Source organism: Plecotus auritus, assembly GCF_963455305.1.
Source record: "Plecotus auritus genome assembly, chromosome: 3".
NCBI lineage: Eukaryota > Metazoa > Chordata > Mammalia > Chiroptera > Vespertilionidae > Plecotus > Plecotus auritus.
This window is the reverse complement of record NC_137772.1, coordinates 163,934,365-163,955,790: the sequence shown is the minus strand read 5'-3', so window position 1 is coordinate 163,955,790 and position 21,426 is coordinate 163,934,365. Positions and strand designations below refer to the sequence as shown.

Sequence of the window (21,426 nt, the reverse complement as noted above, 5' to 3'; positions counted from 1 at the left end):
AGAAGGGACACAAGCCTGCCCCAGACCATCATTTGGCCTCGGTTGTTTTCTTCTTCCTGACTTCCTTCAGAAATACAGTGAGCCCTCCAATAATGTTTCATTCAACATTGTTTTGTTACAACATTAATGAGATGCTGTAGGAACTTAACTGCTGTTTATATCAATTAGCCTGTGATAAAATCAGTTAAAACAAGAACCCACTGATGACACTGAGGATTTCCTGTATCTGCAGCCAAGGTCTCAACTGCTTGAGAAACTGATTGGAGGGCCTTTGTCACTAACTCAGTGTCCGTGAAAGAGCCTCGCCCCACTAAGCAGTAGCAATCCAGGGAGACTTCTTCCTCCCTAAGTCACTGCTGCCCTCCACCGGGTACCACTGGGCTGTTTGTGTGAGAGATGAGAGCCTTCCTATTGCTGTCACTTGTGTGTGGTTCCCACACCTCTGCTGGTGATGCTGATGCACTGTCCTTAAATCACCAAATATCTGAGGGTTTTGTCACCTCACAAAGGTTTTTGACCTAAAGGGGAGGAGCCAGAATTCAAGACCAATTTCTCCAAGATCCACAATCAAGCCTAATAAAGTTACTTCCTTTCTCATCCTTTTTGTTTAAATCTCAGGTCAGGAAAAGTAATTATCTCTCTTCCTATGTCAAAGGAAAAATAAATGAACAAGTACTTTTCAAACCTGTAATTTCTATTATAAACTTGTGTGTCTTTAGAAGAAATGAGGGGGTGGATAAACTAAGGAATTGAAGGGGAAAAAAATGCTGATATTTCATAATATCACCTCTTCACAATAAAGACTTAGGTATATTTCTACATGCATGAATTAAAAACTGGAAGTCTACATCCCAAAATACTTATTGTAGTTATTTCTGAAGCAGAGGATTCAGAGGTCAAAGGGAGAGACTCTTATTATTTCAAAAAATGGGGGGAAAGATGTTAATATTATAGATCATTTTTACTGTCTTTTTGTCATTTTGTGCAGTTACCAAACTTGACTGCATAAAAAATGTAGCTAAAATACAATAACCAAAAGTTGAACAAAGTAAAATCAGTTAAATACACAGCTACTTTCTATAATATATAAAGAACTTTTATCATTTATTCACATGTGGCAAATACATACACACACACACACACACACACACACACACACACAATTTAATGGGGGAATGGGTAAAAATATATGAACAAAAATTGACAGAAAATAAATCCCAATGGACAATAGCTACTTAATAAAAGGTGCAAATCTACTAGGACTCAGGAAATTCACATTAAAGTGACAGTGAGATACCACATTTCACCTATGAGCTCAGGGGAAAAAAAATTGAATAGAGCTACAGAACTTATAACTGGTAGATGTGGGAAAAGGTGGACGCCCATACTTTACTAGAAATTTGATGTAATTCAGCCTTTAGAGAAAGCAATATGGGGCTCTATTAAAATTAAAACTACAAATACCCTTTAACACAGTGATTATACTTTTTTGAATCTATCCCACAGACATAAATGCTAGTTTGTGAGAACATGCTTACAGAAATGGTTATTACAACATTTATCAGAAGAGTCTAAACATGGAAACAAAATAAATGTCCATCAATAGACAAATAGCTGAGAAATACATCACGTAACGGAACATTATGTAGCTATTGTAAATAACCAAAAGATATGTCAGATGATTAAGAGAAATTTGAAAGAGATATTATTGAGTGATAAATCAAGAAAATCATATTTTTGGAGAAAGAGGAATCCTGGTATCTGGAAATCCTGTATATGTATCTTTGTCAGTGCAGTATTATGTGAGTCCAAAGAAAATTGCTTATCGATGCATTGGATTCATTGGAGTGATTCATACTAAGTTATCAATATGGGTTAACCTGGAGGTGGGTAGAGGAGGAGATATAAGGGGTGCAGAAAGAATTATAAGGAAATCTAAGCCCAAAGAAAAAAATACATGTTGGCTTTTAAAAAAACCTATGACATGGAAAAAAATCAATGAAATTATTATATTTATATATTTCAGTAAAATTATGTGTGGGTAATGTTTTAAAACTATAAAAAGTTCTTAATGGATATCTTATGAATAAATACATTCCTAAAAGTTAACATAAATCCAGTATAATAATAGTTGGCTATAAAAAGTCATATAAAAATTTATACCAAAGTCAAGGGGAAATTTAGTATACTTTGCTTTATATCAAGGTTGTTAAGTGGATGAAGGCTTAAAAGTACTTGCCCATAATTTATCATGATGCCAGCTAATACTCTGTGTATGTCAAAGATCAGGAGAGATCCAAGATGGCGGCGTAGGTAAACACCTAAACTGCTGCCTCACACAACAATTTCAAAACTACAACTAAAAGACAAAACGTCTATCACCTAGAACCACGGGAAAGCTGGCTGAGTGGAAGTTCTACAACTAGAAGGAAAGAGCAAACAGCATTGAGGGGTGCACAAGCGCTGAAAAGCTGAGGTACAGAGACGCGCGAATGGGGCTGGCGACGGGTGACTGCGAGCGCTGCTGTTTTCAACCCAAAGGGAGATAAGCTCCCGATTACTCCGAACTCGTTTCTGGGGAGACGCGGGGGACCCAAACTCCTACGGGGAGAAGCTGGACTGTCTGCCGTGGGGTCGGAAAGTGAGGGAGACTTGCTTGCAGGGCTGCGCACAGGAACAATTGTTTATTGTGCTGGGGCACGGGACATGGGGACACGGTTGGAGATGCAGAGCCGCAGAGCCGGCTTACTGGCAGCCATCACTGTTTGCCAGGCCCTAGCCTAGTCACGCCCTGAGACCCCGCCCTGCACAATCTATGAACCCACCCAAGCTCCAAGCAGCGGCTTTAGCATATGAATGGCCTGCCCTATCGCAGCTTAACCTAGCAAACTTGCAGCCCAGGTCAGACAGCTCCAAAACCTCCAAACCCCAAGCAAAGAGGAGAAAACTGTAGTTCTTGCTGTAGCTCCTGCTGGGTGGCCTCAGACAGTAGCTGACCTGCACCCCATTGGAGATCCAGAAGCCAGTGTACCTAGTGGTCACAGTGAGATACCAGATTTCAACTCCTCACATCCATAAGTGATACATTCAAGAGGCAGACTCAGTGAGCACCAAAGCCCCACTGAAACAAGTCCTGCACCATAAGCGTGTCTCCAGCGCAGCAGTTCTTCCATTATAGACACAGCGGGTCCTCATAGCCAATTGGCCTGGAGGTCAATTCCTCCCAGTGTACCAACAGCAATCAAGGCTTAACTACACCAAGACTTTGCCTCAGCCCACAAAGGGATGTACCAAAGGCGTCCACCTCAGGTGATTGGGGAGGCTGAGCTACTGGCCCCTATAGGTCACCTACCACACAAAGCCACTCCATCAACACAAGGAAGCAGCAAAATGCGGAGACAAAGAAACATGTCACGAATGAGAGAAATGGAGGAAAGCAAACTAATGGACGACATAGAGTTCAGAACCACGTTTATAAGGTTACTCAAGAATCTTCTAAAAACCGCCGAGAAACTTGATGAGACCTCCGAGAAGCTTAGTGAGACCTTCAAGGACCTTAATGAGAATGCCAAAAAAATGGAAAAGGACCAGTCAGAAATTAAGCATACACTGTCTGAAATAAAGAATATACAGAAACTCAACTGTAGATCAACGTACCCCAAGAATCAAACCAAAGATCTGAAATATGAGGAAACAAAAAACACCCAACCAGAAAAACAAAAAGAAAAAATCCAAAAATATGAAGATAGTGTAAGGAGCCTCTGGGACAACTTTAAGCGTACCAACATCCGAATTATTGGGGTGCCAGAAGAAGAGAAAGAGCAAAATATTGAAAACCTGTTAGAAGAAATAATGACAGAAAACTTTCCCTACCTGGTGAAAGAAATAGACTTACAAGTTCAGGAAGAGCACAGAACCCCATACAAGAGGAATCCAAAGAGGACCACACCAAGACACATCATAATTAAAATGCCAAGGGCAAAAGACAAAGAGAGAATCTTGAAAGCAGCAAGAGAAAAACGGTTAGTTACCTACAAGGGAGCACCCATACGACTGTCAGCTGATTTCTCGGCAGAAACTATGCAGGCCAGAAGGGAGTGGCAAGAAATATTCAAAGTGATGAACAGCAAGAACCTACAACCAAGATTACTCTACCCAGCAAAGCTATCATTCAGAGTTGAAGGTCAGACAAAGAGCTTCACAGACAAGAAAAAGCTAAAGGAGTTCATCACTACCAAACCAGGATTACATGAAATGCTGAAGGGTGTTCTTTAAGAAGAGGAATAAGAAAAAGGTAAAGATAAAAATTATGAACAACAAAATGACATCAAATACATACCTACCAACAAGTGAATCTAAAAATCAAGTGAATAAAAAATCTGAAGAACAGAATGGACTTGTGAATATAATAGAATCAGGGACATAGAAAGGGAGTGGACTGACAATTCTCAGGGGGCAGTGGGTGTGAGGGGTGCGGGAAGAGACTGGACAAAAATCTTACACCTATGGATGAAGACAGTGGCAGGGGGTAAGGGCATGGGGTGGGGTGGGGAATCAGGTGGAGGGGAGCTAGGGGGGAAAAAAGAGGAACACCTGTAATAATCTGAACAATAAAGATTTATTAAAAAAAAAAAAAAAAGATCAGTACAAACTATCCATAAATTTTCTGATAGAAGTTTTGAAGAAAGGTACCTTGAAAAAAAGGCATTACTGTATGTGAAAGTGTGTGGTCAAACATCTGAAATTTAAAATATTTAATAAATGAAATTTTGCAGTAGAAATAGAATGGCATTTACAGAGCTAATTTAAATTAAATGATTTATAGATTGTTCATAATGATAAATTGAAATGGTAATTGGGAATTTCAGTAATCAGCTTTAGGTTAAGTCTGGCCTGAGGTTAATTTCAGATTTCTGGGGCAATTAAAAAAAAAGATGCAGCCTGGCCAGTGTGGCTCAGTGGTTGAGCATTGACCCATGAACCAAGAAGTCACAGTTCAATTTCTGATCAGAGCACATGCCTGGGTTACAGGCTGGAACCCCAGTGTGGGGCATGCAGGAGGCAGCCAATCAATGTTCTCTCATCATTGATATTTCTATATCTCTTTCCCTCTCCCTTCCTCTCTGAAATCAATAAAAACATTTTTTTAAAGTGTGTTTAGACTTTCTATCTGAGTTAATTGGTCTTTTCAATAAAGATAACACTTGTCAAATAAGATATGGGAGTAATAAAATTGTGTACAAAACTTCAGCTTCAGAATGATTTACCTTTGTATTATATTCCCAGGTTAGTGAAAACAATTTTAAAAGAGAATGGTATTGAGAACATCCTCAGAGCCTTTTAAAGGTAGAATAGCATGTACTCTTCTTTTTTTTTTTTTTTTTTAATAACATGCACTTTTGAACCTGTGGAATAGAAAGGCAAGAGTATTGAGAGACAAAACTAAACTATGGATCAGATGAATGAGGTTTAAAACAAATCTAGACGGAGGAAAATGGTTTGACTTTGGGTGGTGAGCACACAATGCAATATACAAATCATGTATCATCAAATTGTACACTTGAAACCTATATGATCCTATTAACCAATGTCATCCCAATAAATTTAATTTTAAAATATAGTTAATTAATTAAAAGGATCCAGAATGTACTCAGAAATGTCTCATCTCTTAAATTAAAAATAATAATAAGGTTCTATTTTCAAAATTCGGGTTCACCTCTCCTATGTTGAATAGTCCCTCTTTTTTGCTCTCCCTACCTCCAGGACTCTGTTTATTTAGCAGGGTATGAGGTATGATGGCCCAAAGACATCGTCCCCACTGCTCTGTCATGGGTCAGCTGTTCACCTACCTGACTCAAAATTCTCAACATGGAGTCATCTGTTTCCCTTAGAGACTAGACCCATATTTGTTAGATGGTCAAAATCATTTCCTCATGTCTGATTATTTCCTAAATTTGCTCATTGTCGCCTTAAGAGAAAATTCTTTTAAATGGACATTCTGACTTGTATATTAAGGGAAAAGGCCCTAGCTGGTTTGGCTCAGTGGATAGAGCGTCGGCCTGCGGACTGAAGGGTCCCAGGTTCGATTCGGGTCAAGGGCATGTACCTTGGTTGCGGACACATCCCCAGTTGGGGATGTGCAGGAGGCAGCTGATCGATGTTTCTCTCTCATCGATGTTTCTAACTCTCTATCCCTCTCCCTTCCTCTCTGTAAAAAAAAAATCAATAAAATATATTTTAAAAAAAGAAAAAAGAAAAAGGGAAAAGAATGCCACCCGTTCTGGACAGCTGGTATTACCTAAAGCCAGCTATTAAGCTTGTCCGAGTCAACTGGCCCTCAGAGGTCAGTGAACCCACCATGGAGGTAAATGGGTCGTGGGTATCTGCTTTACTTTTCTCTGGAGCCAGTGGAAAGTGGGTTGGGGGGAGTGTTCAAATACTGTTATAATTCCTTCAAGTGAGTCGCCCGTGGGAAATTTCCTTTTGTGGGATTCATCTTTTGGTAGCAGCAACTCTCCTGCAGTATAACAGGCCTGTAAAGCCCTAGAATTGAGAAAGCAGAACTCATGACATCTAATTAAAATCAATTTCATCTTTCCCACTGACTAGGTATTTCCCTGACCTTGGATAAATTTAGGGCAAGTTCCCAATTTTGCTGGTCACTTTTAGGTAACAAAGAGTTTTTAGTCACTTCTAGGCAAAGTCATAGTCTTGTTTTAGTAACTAATATGTTCAATCTAGTAAAATAGCTAAAAACTTGTCATCTTAAAGGTTAAGCTTCCTCTCCCTAAGTTTGGACCTCCTAGGAAAGGAAGAGGGGACATGACCAGTTCCCTCTCTTCAGGCAGACTGCTAAGGAGGGTCATTACCATCAGAGGCATGTGATTTGAAAGAGAAATAAGGAAACAGGAAAGATCTGTCTTGGCTGATACCATTTATTCTCTCATTGAGCACCTTCATTAGGACTTCTTGGTAGTCAATCACAGGTGATCTCTCACCAGCATACTTTTTCTGAAAATGAAAGCAATTTTTTGGTCGGTCACTTACTTACAAGTTTCCCTTCCCTCCTGGGATCTGGGCTATATCTCTACTTTTTATTTTCTCAGTTCTCACGATGCTCCAGGCAGCACCGTGGTCAAGATAAATGCAATTCCACAGCTGGAGGAGAATTTACATGCAGGCACGCCTCTGCCTTTCGAGAGGACAGTTCAGGACCCACCCTGGGATAAAGCAGCTCTCCCAATAGTCTCCTCTAATGTCTAATCTCCTAATCTAATTATAATCTTATTTGGAAGAGTAATTTAAGCAAATCACATAGGTGACCTCACATTTCCTGTTGGAATGTAGCATTTTTCATCTTGTAAACTTAGCCAGAACTGAACCTAAAATAATTACATTTAAACTTTTTATCCTTGCTGAATAAGCAGAATTCTTCGTAAAATTTTGGTACTGTTGATTATGCTTTGATGGCGTATGTAAGACACTGTGGTATATTTTCATTAGATTTGATGGTATATGTAAGACACTGTGGTATGTTTTCATTAGACTTATCCTACACATTACACTGTTCTGCATTTTTAATTCTATTTTGTTCATAAAGTTACAATGATCATTAGGACAACTAATTTAATCTCAATTAGATCAGTGGTGGTTTATAATTGTTTTCCACAGGTGCCTTTCTTCTCTACTCTATTTGACAGATAGAAGTCCAAAGGGCTTTTGATATTATGGCAAATTATCTGGTATCCCATTTACCTGGAAACAATATAGAAAGTTGAATAAAGTATAAAATATAGCCAGGCATTTTTAGTCTATAGATTTTTCTATTATCTTTGTTTTCAACTGGTAAAGGGGGGAAATGCAACACAGAAAAATCTTGAGTGTCTCAGTAGTGGAATTATGGACCCACCGTGGTTGGGTGTTAGGTTCGAGCTCTGGACATTTGGGTGGAGGAGGGCTTCACCTCCAGAAGCCCAACTGCTTGTCATAACTCTTCCCATCTCATTCCCCTGGGTGCCACCAAGGGCCTAGAGGTCTGGAGAATTAGCAGCCTCTGTCTCTCAAGTTCTTTGATGTATGGGCTGCCTCCAGTGCCCAGTGTTCTTCCCCTATTATAACTTTGAAAAAATGAGCAAACCGGGAATTAAACAGAGATAAGGATCATTTATCTTAAACTTCCTTTCAATACTCATTCAGTTCATCCTGATTACTTCTAGACTTTAGCCCACAGGAAAATGTTTTCCCCCATGGTGATTAGCTGTGAATTAATGGTTCTCAAATCTTGCTGCACATTAGAATTTCCTGGGAAGCTTTGAAAAATCCCAACACTCAGGGCACATCCCAAACCAATTAAAGCACAACTCCTTGGAATGGAGCTCAGGCATCAGTACAGTTTTTTAAACACCCCAAGTGATTCCAATATAGAGCAGAGTTTGAGAACCAGAGCTGCAGTGTACATGACTTTGGGCCATGGGGAAATAAAGGAAGGATGCATGGGGAAGTTCTTCCTAGCTCTTACAGAGGACAATCTGTTAACATTGCGAGTCAATGCTGCTTTCAAAAATCCAACAAAGGAAACCAAACTTTATAAAATAAGGGGTGTATGATTTATATAAAAATATCTTCTTTTTAAAAAAGGATTCACCAAAGTCTCCTTAAAAGAGTAAATGTGATTAGTCATTACATGTACAAAAGTAGCATATAGTGTTTTAGGAAGACATGTATATTCTACTGTTACCTTAACCAAACATGTATCAAATCTGAATTTGTTATCTCCCCAAAATCAGATCGCTCTCCTACCTTCAACAATTCTGTCAATAATGAAATATTCACTGTTCCCTGGTCTTATCTCAGAATCATGTGTCTTTAAATGTTTTATTTTATTTAGCATTCTTACTTAATAAAGTCCTGTAAACATATTTCTTTTTTAATTAAATGTATTGAGATAACATTGGTTAATCCTATATAATAAAAACCTAATATGCTAAGTGTCCAACCGTTCGTTCGACTGTTCAACCAATTGCTATGATGCACACTGACCCAAGGGGGCAGATGCTCCGACCAGTGGGTTAGCTTGCTGCTGGGGTTCAGCTGATTGGGACTGGGCGAGATGGGCTCGACACCCCCTGGAGCCCTCCAGTGGTCCCTCCCCGGCCCCCGATTGTGCACTGCTGGGGTCCCTCGGCCTGGCCTGCAACCTCTTGCAATCCAGGACCCCTCGGGGGATGTTGGAGAGCTAGTTTTGGCCAGATCCCTGCAGGCCAGGTTGAAGGACCCCACCAGTGCACAAATCCATGCACCGGGCCTCTAGTAACATAAATTTCACGTGTAGAACTTTATAATATATCACGTGTATGTTCCATTGTGTGCTCACCACCCAAAGTCTAGTCTCCTTCTGAACATCTTTTTAAAATGATTTTCTATTTCTATGTTACCATCTTAATATAGGCCCACTTTTAGTCCAAGATTATTACTAAAGCTTCCTAATATGCCTTTCTGCTTTCAACATGACTTGATTTTCATAAAATACTACTTCTAGCATGTTCTGTTCTTCTCAGAAATCTTCAGTGGTTTCCAATCGCATTTAAAATAAAGTTTACGCTCCTTAGCCTGGCCTACAACCCTTCCATAATTTGACTTTATTTAATCTCTTCTACTTCTTCCTTGAAGATGATGTTAGATTTACTCTATTCACTTCTATGACTTTCTGTAAATTTTTTCTCTGAAGAATGTCCTCCTTACTGTGTTCTTCTTATTCTTATTTTATTCTCTTTTAGGCCTCAAATCAAATTCCCTATCCTACAAGAAGTCTTCTGGGCCAGGCCACCTCTCAATATCCTCTCTCTCTCTCTTGTTCATTATTTACTATCATGTGCCCTCTGCAGTGCCATCTTTCCATTATTGTAAGGCCCCTCTCCCCATCCATGGTGTAAGCTCCTTGAGGGTAGACATCTTCAGTGTTTCTTTCACATAGTTAACACTGTGCTATCCACAAAATAGATGTTCAATAAACATGTACTGAGTACAACATTTAATAAGGAATATATACAAACACCACTAAGATGTCATGTTTCCTGTGTAAAGAATTCCTGCTCATTAATCTTGCCTACGAGTAGGGGTCTATGTAAATTATCTTTATGAAGTACTTGGGATAAGTAAAGAGAGCTGAATTTGTGTTCCTGTGTAAAAAGCAAAAATCATTTACAGTAAAAAAAAAAAAAAGAGAATCTTCTGCTAATTTCTGCCTCTGTTACTAGAAAATTACTTCTTTATCGCCTAACCTTACCTAACTCCTACTGGTATTGATAAGTCCTATCATTAAAAGCCAGGTGTTTGAGGCTTGTGCTTTTATTTTAGTAACTAAAGCTTCTTCATTTTAGCAGACCATTTCCATTAATAAAGTTCTCTGAGAAGCTTCCGGATGTGTTGTGATGTTTAGCTCCAATGAGACAAACATTTGAGCAGATATTTCCTAGAGTCACAGAGTAAAACTGTTTATACAGTGATAGAATTTGACAAGTGAATGCACAGCATGTGCCATGTTACTTTTCAGAGTTTGTTGAGTTGTTAAACCCCCAAGTAGGCATCAGACTTATTCCCAAGCACTCATTTTCTCGGGAAAAATTTATATATTTAACTCACTTGTATGGTTTTAAGGATCTAAGATATATTCTAAACGACGAGAGAGTGAGTCTTAAATACAGAATAGGAATTCTACAGGAACTCTTTTTTTCCACGTACTCCTCCTCAGGCATATTTCATCCACTATTTGGTAGTAAGTAAACTGTTCATTGTTCAAACCAGTAAGGTCAGAGGTCTATTCTACCTGGATTCAAATTCCAAGTATATCCTTATCTAGCTGTGTCCTTTGGTAATGCATTTAACCTCAGGTTCTCAAGTTTCCTGATCCATAAATGGAGTGTTGTTTTTTTCCTTTGAGAGATACATACATGAACCTATACACTGTGTGTGTGTGTGTGTGTAAGTAACTTCTTTGGATGGACTGTATTTTTTCTTTTAGGGGAGATAGATATATGTATTAACTTCTCTAAACCACTTAAAACTATAGCAGAGAAAAGCACATGTTAATTATGGGTTGTGGGGGAGAGGGTACGTAGAAAAAAAAGTACAGTATATGCCGTGCTAAATAAGAACGTGTTAAGGCAGAAGGCCCAGAGTACAGAGGAAGAGGTGGAGAGGCCCCATGAGTAGATGAGGAGGATAGAACCTCCACCCAGGGTGGAGGGCCCTGCAACTAGGGACAAGAGCCGATCTTCTGGCTATCACTCTACTCACCAGACGCACATAAAAAAAGAATATATAAAACCTTGAGGAAACCGGCCCCAATGTAGAACAGCTCCTTGAACATGAATTCTCAAGTTCTATGACCTGCCTGTTTCTCATTGGCATTAGTAAATTATTCAAGAGCCAGTAGCGAGTTCCATAAACCTCCTTGTCCTTCTCTCTCCTCTCCCTTTTTGTTCTCCTCTAAATGTGTAGATAAAGCAGACATTAGGGTAGCTCAGAGTCTGTCCTTGTTCTCAACACTCTCAATGGTCTTTGAACAGAACTGTCTTTCAAGGTGGAAACAAAAGGAAACCTTAACTAAAGTTTAATTGTAAAATTCATAATTAATGCAGCTGTTATGAGTATTGATTTGCATCTCTCAGATAATTAGTATTGACTTTGAGCATGTTTTCATATGTCTCTTGGCCTTCCTTCTGTCTTCTTTCGAAAAGATTCTATTTAGGTCCGTTGCCCATTTTTTATTGGATCATTTATCTTCCTTTTATTAAGTTGTATAAGTTCCCTATAGATATTGGAGATTAAACCTTTATCAGTGATAACATTTGCAAATATGTTCTCCCACACATTGGACTTTCTTGTTGTTTTGTTGATGGTTTCTTTTGCTGTACAAAAGCTTTTTATTTTGATGTAGTACCATTTGTTTATTTTCGCTTTAGTTTCCATTGCCCTAGGAGCAGTATCGGTGAAGAAATTGCTTCAGCATATGTCTAAGATTTCTCTGCCTGTGGATTCCTCTAGTATTTTTATGGTTTCCTGTCTTATGTTTAAGTCTTTTATCTATTTTGAGTTTATTTTTGTGTATGGTGTAAGTTGGTGGTCTAGTTTCATTTTTTTGCATGTATCTGTCCAATTTTCCCAACACCATTTATTGAAGAGACTGTCTTGACTCCATTGTGTGTTCATGCCTCCTTTGTCAAATATTAATTGAGCATAGTGGTTTGGGTTGATATCTGGGTTCTCTATTCTATTCCATTGGTCTATATGTCTGTTTTTGTGCCAGTACCAAGCTGTTTTGAGAACAGTGACCTTGTAATACAGCTTAAAATCTGGTATTGAAATCCCACCTACTTTATTCTTCGTTCTCAGGATTACTGTGGCTATTCAGGGTCTTTTTTTATTCCAGATGAATTTTTGGAGAGTTCTTTCTAGGTCTGTGAAATATGCCATTAGTATTTTAATGGGGAGTGCATTGAATCTATAGATAGCATTGGGTAGTATGGACATTTTAATGATGTTTATTCTACCAATCCAGGAACACGGTATGCTCTTCCATCTATTTATGTCTTCCTCTATCTCTTTTTTCAATGTCCTGTAGTTTTCTGAGTAGAGGTCTTTAACCTCCTTAGTTAAGTTTATTCCTAGGTATCTTAATTTTTTTTTGGTGTGATGGTAAATGGGATTGTTTTCTTAGTCTCTCTTTCTGTAAGTTCATTGTTGGTGTATAGAAATGCCATAGATTTCTTGGTGTTAATTTTGTATCCTGCTACATTGCCAAATTCATTTATTAAGTCTGTTAGTTTTTTGATGGAGTCTTTAGGGTTTTCTATGTACAGTATCATGTCAACTGCAAATAAGGACAGTCTTACTTCTTCTTTTCCAATTTGGATGCCTTTTATTTCTTCTTCTTGTCTAATCACAATGGCTAGTACTTCCAGTACTATGTTGAACAGGAGTGGTGAAAGCAGGCATCCCTGTCTTGTTCCTGTTCTTAGAGGAAATGATTTTAGTTTTTGCCCATTGAGTATGATGTTGGCTGTGGGTTTGTCATATATGGCTTTTATTATGTTGAGGTATGATCCTTCTATTCCCACCTTGATGAGAGTTTTTATCAAAAATGGGTGTTGGATTTTGTCAAATGCTTTTTCTGCATCAATTGATATGACTATGTGGTTTTTATCTCTCAATTTGTTTATGTGATGTATCACGTTTATTGACTTGCAGATATTGTACCATCCTTGCATCCCTGGGATAAATCCTACTTGGTCATGGTGTATGATCTTTCTGATGTACTGCTGGATCTGATTTGCTAGAATTTTGTTGAGGATTTTGGCATCTATGTTCATGAGGGATATTGGCCTGTAATTCTCTTTCATTGTGTTGTTTTTATCTGGTTTTGGTATTAGGATGATGCTGGCTTCATAGAATGAGCTTGGAAGTGTTCCTTCCTCTTGAATTTTTTGAAATAGTCTGAGGAGGATAGGTTTTAGTTCTTCCTTGAATGTTGGTAAAACTCCCCTGTGAAGCCATCTGGCCCCGGGCTTTCGTTTGCTGGAAGCTTTTTAATGACTGCTTCAATTTCTTCCATAGTTATTGGCCTATTGAGATGTTAAGATTCTTCCTGATTGAGTTTTGGAAGGTTGTATTTTTCTAGGAATATGTCCATTTCCTCCAGGTTGTCCAGTTTGTTGGAATAGAGTTGTTCATAGTATTTTTTAACAATCCTTTGTATTTCAGTGGGGTCTGTTGTTATTTCTCCTCTTTCATTTCTGATTTTGTTTATTTGGGTCCTCTCTCTTTGCTTCTTGGTGAGCCTGGCAAGGGGTTCATCAATCTTGTTTATCCTTTCAAAGAACCAGCTCTTGGTTTTGTTGATTTTTTGTATTGTTTCTTTGGTCTCTATGTCGTTTATCTCTGCTCTGATCTTTATTATTTCCTTCCTTCTGCTTACACTGGGCTTTTCTTGTTGCTCTCTTTCTAACTCTTTGAGTTGTAAGGTTAGATAATTTATTGCCATTGTTTCTTGTTTTTTGCAGTAGGCTTGTAGAGCTATGAACTTCCCTCTCAAGACTGCTTTCACGGTGTCCCATAGATTTTGGATTGTTGTGTTTTCATTGTGATTTGTTGCCATGATGTTTTTTATTTCTTCCTTGATCTCTCTGGTAACCCAGTCATTGTTTAATAGCATGCTATTTAGTCTCCAAGTGTTTGATTTTTTTGGATTGGTTTTATTGTAGTTGATTTCCAGTTTTATGGCAGTGTGATCTGAGAAGATGCTTGATATGATTTCTATCTTCTTGAATTTGAAGAGACTTTGCCTGTGTCCTAATATGTGGTCTATCCTTGAAAATGTTCCATGTGCACTGGAGAAGAATGTATATTCTGTAGCTTTGGGGGTGAAATGTTCTAAAGATGTTAATTAAATCCATCTGATCTAGTGTGTCATTTAGGATTGCTGTTTCTTTGCTGATTTTTTGTTTAGTTGATTTATCCATTGGTGTCAGTGGGGTATTAAAGTCCCCTACTATGACTGTATTGCTATCAATCTCTCCTTTGATATCTTCCAGAAGTTGTTTTATGTATTTGGGTGCTCCTGTATTGGGTGCATATATGTTTACCAGAGTTATATCTTCTTGTTGAATTGCTCCCTTTAGTATTATGTAGTGGCCTTCCTTATGTCTTGTTATCGCCTTTACTTTGAGGTCTATTTTATCAGATATAAGTATCTCAACCCCAGCTTTTTTCTCATTTCCATTTGCCTGAAAAATGTTTTTCCATCCCTTGACTCCCAGTGTGTGTGAATCCTTTGCTCTGAGGTGGGTCTCTTGCAGACAGCAAATATATGGGTCATGTTTTCTTACCCATTCAGATACCCTCTGTCTTTTGATTGGGACATTTAATTCATTAACATTTAATGTTATTATTGACAAGTACATGTTTGTTGTCATATTTTTCCTTAATATTTGTGTTTCTTCTTGCCTTTCTCTTTCTTCTTTTTACAGCAGTCCCTTTAGCATTTCTTGCATTGCTGGCTTGGTAATGATATACTCTCTTAGCCCTTTTTTGTCTGTGAAGCTCCTGATTCCACCTTCAATTTTGAATGATAGCCTTGCTGGGTATAGTATTCTTGAGTTCAGTCCCTGGCTTTGCATCACTTAGTAAATTTCATTCCATTCCCTTCTGGCCTGGAGTGTTTCTGTTGAGAAATCTGTTGATATTCTAATAGGAGAACCCTTGTAGGTAACTTTCTGTCTCTCTCTGGCAGCCCTTAAGATTCTTACTTTGTTGTTGGTGTTTGCCACTTTAATTATGATGTGTCTTGGTGTTGGTCTTTTAGGGTTCATCTTGTTTGGGACTCTATGTACTTCTTGTACTTGCATAGTTTTTTTCTTGCCAATATCAGGGAATTTTTCTGTCATTATTTCTTCAAACAGGTTTTCTATTCCTTGCTTCTCTTCCTCTCCTTCTCGTACCTATTATGCGAATATTGTTTCATTTTGTGTTGTCCCAGAGCTCCATTAGGCTCTCCTCTTGCTTTTTAAGTCTTCTTTCCAGTTGCTGCTGTGTTTGTGTGTTTTTTCCTACCTTGTCTTCTAATTCGCTGATGCGGTCCTCAGCCTCTTCTAGTCAACTGGGTTTTTTTGTTGTTTTTTGTTGGTTTGTTTGTTTGTTTTTAAATATATTTTATTGATTTTTCAAAGAATGGAAGGGAGAGGGATAGAGAGTTAGAAACACCAATGAGAGAGAAACATCGATCAGCTGCCTCCTGCACACCCCCTACTGAGGATGTGCCCGCAACCAAAGTACATGCCCTTGACCGGAATCGAACCTGGGACCCTTTGGTTCACAGGCTGACACTCTATCCACTGAGCCAAACCAGTCAGGGCTCTAGACTACTGTTTAAGCCTTCCATTGTGTTCTTTATTGCAGCTATGTTGTTCTTAATCTCCTCTTGGTTCCTTTTCATGTTGGCAACATTCTCATTCAGCTCCTTATAATTTTCATTGAGTTGTGTGTATTTGTCATTCAGCCGTTTAAACATCCTTATAACCATTACTCTGAATTCTTTCTCTGATAAGCTGGTAGCCTCAATTTCATTTAACTCCCTTTCTGGTGATTCCTCTTTTTCTTTCCTTTGGGGATTGCTTTTTTGTCTTCCCATGTTTTCCTATGTTTTAATTGTAGATCCATTTGCTTTGCTACCCAGGTTCTTTTGGGGATGGTGCTACTGGTGTAATCTCTCAGTTCTCCTGGGCTTGGTAATCTAGTGTAGCTCCCTACTTGAGCTATTTGGGTTCTCTTGATGTAGGCCTGCGAGCTGGAGAGGCACAACTGCGGTGTTTAGAAGTCAGCAGCCGTGAAGGGGAGTGTCTCAAATTTTACTGTCTTGCACCCTTAATTGAAATCATGCGTGCCCAGTGGGGACTCACAGTGGCACCCAGGAACCGTCTGTGGGGGTGATGGGGCTCAGGGGGCCTGCACTCTGGAAAGGCATGACTGTTGTGTCTAGAGTTCTGTAGTTGTGGGGTGGGCAGACTCAGCTTTTGCTGCTGCACCTGTGGTGGAGGGGCGCTCGCTCCCAGAAGCACTCTGAAGGGCCCTGGCAGTGTAGCTGCATAATTGAGGTGCCTGTGGGCAGGTATCCAGGATGAGTGAATTCAGAATTTCTACTGCCAGGGCGGGGAGTGTGCCCCTGTTTGTCCAAGATCACACCCAGGGAGAGCTCACAGTGGCTCCCATGAGCGCCCTGTGGGTAGATGGGCTCAGGGTGCCTGCCTGTTGGAAATTCGCATCAGTGTAGGTGTGTTTGCCGGCGCAGAGCTCTGATGCACTCTGAGGGGCCCTGGCCCTGAGGTTGAGCAGCTGGGGTGAATGTGGGCAGTTATTCAGGAAGTGGGAATTCAGAATTTCTACCGCAAGGCAGCGTGCCCTTGTCTGTGCAGAATCACACCCAGCAGAGTCTCACAGCTGCTCCCCCAGTGCACTGTGGATAGATGAGCTCAGGGGGCCTGCCTGTTGGAAATGCGCATCTGTGGAGGTGCCTTTGCCAGCGCAGAGCTCTGACGCACTCTGAGGGGTCCTGGCACTGAAGTTGCATAGCTGGGGTGTCCGTGGGCAGTAAGAATTCAGGAAGAGGGAGTTCAGAATTTCTACTGCAGGGCCACGCGCCCTTGTCTGTACAAAATCACACCTGCGGGGGGCTCCCAGTGGCACCCAGGCACTGCCTTCGGGAGTGGTGTGCCCTGGAGGCCTGCGCACTGGAAACGCACGAATGTTTTGTCCGAGTTCTGAGTTCTGCCGCTGGGGAGGGGGAGGTTGCACTTACTGCTGCCGAGCGGTGCACCTTTGGAGGCAGAGGTTTCAGGGTCCACAGGTCTGCGGGTGGAGCAGCAGGATTTTGGCTAGAGTGGCTGCTGGGTCATGGGGCAGTTCCAAGGCCTGTCTGGGTGGTGGTGCTGATGAGTTCCTAAAAAATGCCATTCTCCCCTTCAAGATGGCGTGGGCTCCGTGCCGGAGTCCCGCAGTCCAGGGAATGCCCGCAGCGGTAGTAGTCTCTCCCTGTCCAAGAGAGCCTGGTCTGCCAGCCCCTGCTGTTCCTGTGAGATTTAACTGTCCCTCACTCACTCACACACACATCACATACATCCACACACTCTCCTTTCTTTCTTTTTTTTTCTTTTCTTTTTTTTATTTTAATAAATCATTATTCAGATTATTACAATTATTTCTCCTTTTTTCCCCCCATAGCTCCACTCCACCCAGTTCCCACCCCACCTTCTGCCCTTACCTCCCCCCCACTGTCCTCATCCATAGGTGTATGATTTTTGTCCAGTCTCTTCCTGAACGCCCCATACCCATTTCCCCCTGAGAATTATCAGTCCACTCCCTTTCTATCACCTGGTTCTATTATATTCACCAGATTATTCTGTTCCTCAGGTTTTTAATTCATTTGATTTTTAGGTTCACTTGTTGATAGATATGTATTTGTTGTTCATAATTTTTATCTTTACTTTTTTCTTCTTCCTCTTCTTTAAGAATACCTTTCAGCATTTCATATAATACTGGTTTGGTGGTGATGAACTCCTTCAGCTTTTTCTTATCTGTGAAGCTCTTTATCTGCCCTTCAATTCTGAATGATAGCTTTGCTGGGTAGAGTAATCTTGGTTGTAGGTTCTTGCTATTCATCACTTTGAATATTTCTTGCCACTCCCGTCTGGCCTGCATAGTTTCTGTTGAGAAATCAGCTGACAGTCGTATGGGTGCTCCCTTGTAGGTAACTAACTGTTTTTCTCTTGCTGCTTTTAACATTCTCTCTTTGTCTTTTGCTCTTGGCATTTTAATTATGATGTGTCTTGGTGTGGTCCTCTTAGGATTCCTTTTGTTTGGGGTTCTGTGTGCTTCCTGGACTTGTAAGTCTATTTCTTTCACCAGGTGGGGGAAGTTTTCGGTCATTATTTCTTCAAATAGGTTTTCAGTATCTTGCTCTCTCTCTTCTTCTGGCACCCCCATAATTCTGATGTTGGTACGCTTGAAGTTGTCCCAGAGTCTTCTTACACTATCTTCAACTTTTTGGATTTTTTTTTTTTTTTGCTTTTTGCTTTTTCGGTTGAGTGTTTTTTGCTTCTTGGTATTTCAATTCTTTGACTTGATTTTTATGTTCCTCTAGTCTGTTTTTGGGTCTCTGTATAATATTTTTTATTTCAGTCAGTGTATGTTTAATTTCTAGTTGGTCCTTTTTCATATCTTTGAGGGTCTCATTATATTTATCGGCCTTTTCTAGGATATTCTTGAAAAGCCTTATAACCGTGGTTTTGAATTCTATATCCAATCGTTTGTTTTCCTCCATTTTTTTCATTTGTGATCTGATTCTTTAACGCCGCATTTTCACTGCTTCCCTAAGTTGGTAAGGTAGATTTGTGTGCTAGGTTTCCAATATGGCCCAATGGGTCTGCCTCCCCAGTTAACCTGAGGTGGACACTCTTGGTGCACCCCTTTGTGGACTGTGTGTACAGCCTTGTTGTAATTAAGTCTTGATTGTTGTTGGTATCACTGGGAAGAATTGACCTCCAGGCCAGTTGGCTGTAAGGATCAGCTGTGTCTATGCTGGGAGAAGTTCGGTGCTGGAGGCAGCCTTATAGGATTAGACTTGCCAAATTGCTATAGCCTCTGTGCTCAGCTTGGATGGGGTGGAGTCTCAGTCTTGGCTTCCTGTCAGCTTTCAGCCCTCTGCCTTCCCCGGCTCCTGAGTCTCCGCCCGAGAGTCCAGACTCCCCCCACAAGAGCGTGGGTCCCCAGGGGCTCGCCTGGAACCGGGGTTCAGTGCAGTCAGAACTGGGGCCCAGTGCAGTCAGGAGCCTCCGACTCCCTTCCACTAGGGAAAGCCTGTGGCAACCTCCGCAGCCTTTGTGCGCACTGGCACGTGCGCGCCTTCAGACTTCTGCCTTCCCCAGCTCCCGAGTCTCCTCCCGAGAGTCCAGACTCCCCCCACAAGAGCATGGGTCCCCAGGGGCTCGCCCGGAACTGGGGTTCAGTGCAGTCAGAACTGGGGTTCAGTGCGGTCGGGGGCTTCCTTCCCCCTTCCGCCAGAGAAAGTCAGCCAGGCTCTCAGCAGCCCTTCCTCTCTGCGCGCACAAAGACCCTTTGCCATACCTCCAATTCTCTGTGAGCTTTTCTCTTTCCTTCTAGTTGTAGAATTTTCACTCAGCCAGCTTTCCTGTGGTTCTGGATGGTGTCCGTTCTGTCTTTTAGTTGTAGTTTTGAAATTGTTGTGCGAGGAAGCAGTTCAGGTGTTTACCTATGCCGCCATCTTGGTTTCTCCCCACACACTCTCCTTTCATACCCTCACTCACTTACTTCCGCTCCCTCACCTCCGTCCTGCCAGCTGCCATCTTCCTATTGAGTACTGAAAGTGACAATTTATTTGAAGTGCTTAGCAGGGTGGGCAACCTGGTCCCCTAGAGAAATGAAGTCCCCATCAAGCAGAAATCACTTGCTCTCTTTGCATTAGAAAATGACACAACTGGTTTTCTTTTCCCATTCATAACCCCAGGAAAACTAATTCTCACATAGGTGGGTAATGGAAGTCTGGAGTATCAGATGCGAAGATTCTAGCAATGAGGTGCTCTCTGGAGGACTGGGCTGCCTTGTTTCAGAGGTGGAGCCAACTAGCACAAATCTAAAGAATGCGGCATTTCAGGGCCTGTTAAGACTACAATTCCACCTGGTGATGGTCCAAAACGTGTTCTGGTGACTCAGCAATTTCCTTCTCAGCATCCATTATCTGCAAATAGTGGCCAGGCTGAGCAGGTTTTGTGTCCTTCAAATTCCTCCCAGCGAGCTCCTTCACAAGCACAAAAGCTTGTCTGCAGCCATAAACAGGTTCAGAATCTAAAGCAGAAGCAATTGCAGGCAAACAGTGTCCCTTGTCCTGCCCGAGGCCACTGAATAATACATAAAAGAGTGAGCAGCCTCAGCCATCAGCCCCTGGAAATAATTCTGAAGAGAAACTAGCATCAAAACAGAAAAACAAAGAATTTTTTTAAAAAGGCAATGTGCTTTGGAAGATTGAAAATGGTCACCCTCTGGGTAAAGGAAAGTTTGGAAATCTTTACTTGATGAGAGAAAAACAAAGCGAAGTTATCCTGAAAGTCTTATTTAAAGCTCAACTGGAGAAAGCAGGAGTTGGACATCAGCTGAGAAGAGAAGTAGAAATACAATCCCACCTTAGGCATCCAGATATTCTCAGACTGTGTGGTTATTTCCATGATGCCACCAGAGTTCACCTAATTCTAGAATTTGCGCCTCTTGGAGCTACCTATAGGGAACTTAAAACTGTCCAGGTTTGATGAGCAAAGAACTGTTGCTTATATCACAGAATTGGCAAATGCCCTATGTTACTATCATTCAAAGAGAGTTATTCATAGAGACATTAAGCCAGAGAATTTGCTCCTTGGATCAGCTGGAGAGTTTAAGGTTGCAGATTTGGGGTGGTCCATACATGCCCATCCTCCAAGAGAACCAACCTGAGTGGCTCTGAGATAATTGAAGGTCAAAGGCATGATGAGAAGGTGGTTCTCTAGAGCCCTGGAGTCCTTTGCTATAGATTTTTAGTTGGAAAGCCTCCTTTTGAGGCGGGCACATATCGATTTTGAGGCTGAATTCACATTTCCTGAGTTTGTACCAGGGGGAACCAGGGACCTCATTTCAGACTTCAAGACTGTTGATGCACAACCCCAGGCAAAGGCTGGCCCAAAAGAAGTACTCGAACACCCCTGCATCAGAGCAAATTCCTCAAAACCATCAACTAGCAAGAATCTTAAAAGACTTTTGCAGGGAGAGAACCCTGTGAGCCAGGGCTGTTGTGTAATCAGCAGAAACAAACTCCTGAATGATCTTATTACC

At 40.8% G+C, this 21,426-nt stretch overlaps 1 pseudogene across 1 annotated transcript; it reads left to right on the top strand.

Moving 5' to 3' along the window:
* Positions 1-6,358: 6,358 nt before the first annotated feature.
* LOC308244214 (aurora kinase A-like) lies at positions 6,359-21,176 on the top strand (annotated as a pseudogene). The gene is made up of 2 exons: positions 6,359-6,364; positions 20,589-21,176. The product of its transcript is annotated as an aurora kinase A-like (transcript).
* The last annotated feature ends 250 nt before the right edge of the window (positions 21,177-21,426 follow it).